The sequence below is a fragment of the Triticum dicoccoides genome, chromosome 5B, assembly GCF_002162155.2.
Source record: "Triticum dicoccoides isolate Atlit2015 ecotype Zavitan chromosome 5B, WEW_v2.0, whole genome shotgun sequence".
NCBI lineage: Eukaryota > Viridiplantae > Streptophyta > Magnoliopsida > Poales > Poaceae > Triticum > Triticum dicoccoides.
In genome coordinates, this window is record NC_041389.1 from 360,060,360 (window position 1) to 360,064,950 (window position 4,591).

The 4,591-nt window shown below is 44.0% G+C and overlaps 1 long non-coding RNA gene across 5 annotated transcripts; it reads left to right on the forward strand.

Moving 5' to 3' along the window:
* Positions 1-212: 212 nt before the first annotated feature.
* On the forward strand, positions 213-4,319 carry LOC119309016. 5 transcript variants are annotated; one of them, XR_005150356.1, is made up of 6 exons: positions 213-1,105; positions 1,203-1,379; positions 1,485-1,574; positions 2,129-2,665; positions 2,737-2,821; positions 3,903-4,319. It is a non-coding gene; the product is annotated as an uncharacterized LOC119309016 (long non-coding RNA). The 5 variants fall into 5 exon arrangements; XR_005150353.1 differs by having other exon boundaries at positions 2,129-2,821; positions 3,903-4,318; XR_005150354.1 differs by lacking the exon at positions 3,903-4,319 and adding an exon at positions 3,361-3,769 and having other exon boundaries at positions 2,129-2,821.
* The last annotated feature ends 272 nt before the right edge of the window (positions 4,320-4,591 follow it).

Here is a 4,591-nt window from a genome sequence, read left to right on the forward strand (position 1 = left end):
CCGCAGGAGCATACCTCAGAAAGAAATGGTCTTCACCGCTGTGGCTGAACTGGAATTAATCTCTACTCCTAAGGGAGCAGTTGGTAGTCTCGCTTCCAGATTTTTTTAGTCCCACCTCCCATATTTTTTTTCGTCCTCAATCCACGGTTTATTTTCGTCGGTTAACCACGGATAACAAATCCGTAGGATCCAACTCCTCCGCCGATCTTCGCCGCCCCCGCCTCCCCCCTTCGCTCCTGCCCCTTCCTCGCCTCTCCTCTCTATCTTCTGCGGCGGCGGCGCCGACTCCGCGTGATTCCTCCTCCTCTGCTCGACTCCTCCTCCTCCCCCCTGATTAGGGTTTCAGACGGCGGCGGCGCCCTCCACCGTCTGGTCTTTCCCCGCGCCCTCTTCATCCTTCAGTGCCGCCTCCAGGTCACCGTCGCCGTCGCCCCTACGAACTCCGAGCACGCACGCGTGAGGCCTCCACCACCACCCACCGCAATACCCCCGGTCCCTCCCTCTCTCCTGTCGTCTCTAACTCCCACCACCCATTGGTTTTTTCGCCTCCCAACCCGCAGAACGACTGCGGCTCCTCTCTCGATAGAACTACACCCTCGATCTATCTCCTAGGGCGTGTACGCCGCAGCCATCGCGGAACTCTACGCCGCCAACGTCTTGCTACTCCGCCGACCGCCGCCGCGAACTCCGAGACCGCCGCCGCCGCCATTGTGGAACCCCAGGCCACGGCATTCTCAGATTCCCATGTGCGGCCGGTGGAGCATGTGAGGCGAGCGCTTTAATCAAATCCAGGTTCCTATGTCCGTTCATATATACTACGAGTATGATACTGATGGATCATCTGATATAAAAATCTTCATTCACTAATGCATATGCGTTCATTGTTATTGCGAGGGATACAATTTTTGGAGAAGGGATGGAGATGGTGCCATGGTGGAGGCTGCTGCCCATCTATGTGCTTGTCGAGTCAGACATGCCCCTCTACAGGAAGTACCTCTCCCGGTACTACATCAGCAATCCTCCCGAATCCATCGATGTGCAGCAGATCGTGACGCCATCCGCATGGACGAACGAGAATGGCCGCTTGATTCCTCTTGCCCACTTGGTAATTAAACTGGGATTTGACTGACAGATAGACATACATACAGTAATTCATTCTTGCCTATGTTATTTGCTGAATAATTTACTTTGTTCATTTCAAGTGTCACGAGATGGAGACCAAGCTCATGGCTCAGTGCGGCCAGAGGCACAATCAACAATTGACTGACATTGACTCACAGTGAGATAGAACTAAGTAACAAAATCAAGATGCGTGCGTACGACATCATAGCTGGAAAGGCGAATGTTTCGGTGTGTATGCCGCTGCCACTGATCTTATGGTATGTTCGTCATCTCGATCGATCGGTCATTTTAAACATTATTGTTGACTTAGATTTAATCAGTAATCACTAATCCGTTAGTTGTATCTGCACCACTGACTACAGAAACGATGCATGGTTAATCTGAAGTGTATCGCCAAAGAGGCAGAGTTGATGTGCGAGCATATGTGCATGTGTACTTGTGTGTGTTAGCAGGTGAGTTTGCACTTCTAATTTCCTGAACATTCCTATTACGAACAGAAAACAGCTATTGTTGGTGATAATAGTTATTGGTGAACATTGTTATTGGTAAACCTGCAAACCTGCACACTATCGATCTGCCTCTTCTTCTTTCAATTGCAAATATTGCTGAACATTATTACTGCCATTTTATCCTAATTTATGTTCATCTATTACCAGGTTCTTTGATAGAATTCTAATTCAAACTTCTAATATATGCAATACTTTTTCTGCAATTATAAAATGATGCATACTCCAACAATGCTTTGGTCATATTGTAAAAAAAAATAAACCCATCATTGTGGAGATATCAAAGACATAACAAAAACAAGCACCTAAACTTTTTTGGAATGAAAAAAGATACATAATAACAATATCATAGGTTGGTTCAGGAATATCACCAGTATAACAATCTATTAACAATAGCAATTGGTACTTTTTTTAGCTACTCTGAAATGCTTCTCTATTTTAAATACCTATTGAATTGTGTCACAATCTCCCTATTTCCGCCTCGCCGAGGGCTGTTGCAGGCAGGAGCCCACCGCCGTGCCCGCCGGCGGCATCGCCCATGGCCGAGAAGACCGAGGACACCGAGGACCCAACGCCCTCAAGTACGATGGCGTTGCACCGTCCTTTCTGCTGCGACTTATGTTGACAAGTTTTGAGATCGATCTCAATCTACATATGACCGTGATCGGGAGGCGAACCCGGTTGCGCTTAGAGACAGTTGAATAATGGAGATCCTCCAGCCACCGAGCTCCTCAAGGACACCTAAGGTGAGAAATCCACGTTTTTTCATACTGCTTGACGTTTAGGCCGAGCAGCCTGGTGAACTTCGACCCCATCCAACCTCATTTCGGCCACCACGTGGCTCCCCTCCCCACCTCACCCCGTCCAACGCAGTGCCTTCGTGCTAAGAGTTCAAGGGACTGTCCCCTCTCACCTAAGACAAGGTACAGTTTTTGATCTTTCTTACACATTTCTTCTGCTCATGTACTAATGTAAAGGTTTCACAAGGTATGTTGGTTATGTGGGCATTCGTATGAAGTTATGTGAGCATGCGCTAGGTATGAAAAGTTTTGTTTTAGTTGATTGACATTGAGGATTAAAAACCTTAAATGTGCCATCATGTTTTTAGGCGGTGTGCTCCAGGTTTGGCAAATATTAACTAACACTACATGAACATGAAGATAATCTTGGTGCCGGGCAAGCCTCACATAGAGGTACAATATTCTTGGCATATCAATAATCCGATTTAATTAATGTTGTTTGCCGATGTTGCTACCCTGTCTAAGTCATGAGAGAATATTTCTGGTCATGGTATAATTGGATGCAATTTTGTATGGAGGAATCAATAGTGAAGAATTCTATCAAGCATTTAACACTGTTCTATGTGAATGTACACTGGAAGGTTATATATGTTCTCACCAATCTCTTTCTGTATTATTGTTTTTGTTGATTGCCAAAATGCTTTCCTGTATTCATGTGTTACCCAGTTGTCCGATCATTTTATTCAACACAACTTGGTGCGGGCTTGGAAAACTGTAGTGCCTTTTACGAGAGCATACAATGCACTCAAATAGGAATATCACTAAATATCGGTTAGATGCCAATCATGACCTTGATTTCAAATTTCATCTTTGTGAAGAGAAGTTTTCTCTTCCAATAATTATGGCCACTTTGTAACGCTTGTTTGCATAAAGGGTTCCAGTTGGTCAAGTGTTTGGCCATGTAATTTTCATTCTTTGCTTTAATTGAGCAGAGATGAAGGAAGAGTAGCAACAACAGTAAGATTGATGAAATGATACATATATGTGACCAATCAGACTTGATTTTGGACTCTAGCAACTACCCTTCTAAGCAAGCATGCTTGGCGTTTGATGCAGATTTTTTTCATATGTACAATTACTCTATTTGAAGGAATACTGGGATATTAAAGATAAGTTGACTATAGGCTGGTTAGAGTTTATTTTGCAACAGAGGAACATGGCAAATTAAACCAAGTAGCAGGATATATTTTACTGTTTGCTTTAATTCATGGTGGAAATTGCTTATGAATTAGTTGAGATATGCAAGGGCATGCTTCCTGCAATTTTATTGGATGGTACGGTGTTAGGCTCACAATGTATGTTAATATAAATGGTCCTTTATTCAGCATACCTCTTTCTTCATTTGGTTTGGCTTTCCTCTGCTGGTCATGTATTAGCAATAAAAACCCGAGAAGTAGAAGATTTGCCTTTCAAGTTCTCATTGTTTGTTGTTCCTCCATACTTATTTGGTTGGGCTTGTTTGGATTCTCCACAGTGTACACCAACATGGGCGATGTGCTCTTCACCATGGCTTGGCGCTCGCTGCTGCCATCCCTTGAAAGTGATATGACCTCCACGAGCACAATAAAACCTCAAAAGTATAATATTTTCCTTTCTAGACATCAACTTTTTTGTTCTTCCATTTTTGCTTATTTGGTTAGGCTTGTTTGGATTCTCCACTGTGTACACCATGGGCAATGTGCTTTGCGCCACGGCCTAGGCACTCGCTGCTTCCATCCCTTGGAAGGGACATGGCCTCCATGTGTGCTTCGTCATGTGTGTGAGAGAGGGAGAGGGAGAGAGAGGGAGGTAGGGGGAGTTTACATCCATGATGCGGTTTAAGCGGAATAATTTCCCTTCTTTAGAAAATATGGCAAATTGTATTTCATTAAAGATGGCTTTGCAACAAATTGCATTAGTGAGTGTTTCATATATTTTTTCCAGCAAGTCTTAATTTTTTAAAGAAAGTTAAATACATTAATTGGTTGCTTCAAGAATTAATAATAGACACAATGACATATCAGTTGTGCATGCCCAACAACGATCATCATATTTTGTTTTGTAGTTTTGCACGATATTCAAATATATGTTACAATGCTACAAAGGCTCAGGAGACATCAGATCTGTCTTCTTGGATAGTAGGCGTCACGGGCGGCGCATGCCTCCTCCTTGATGGCGGTGTTG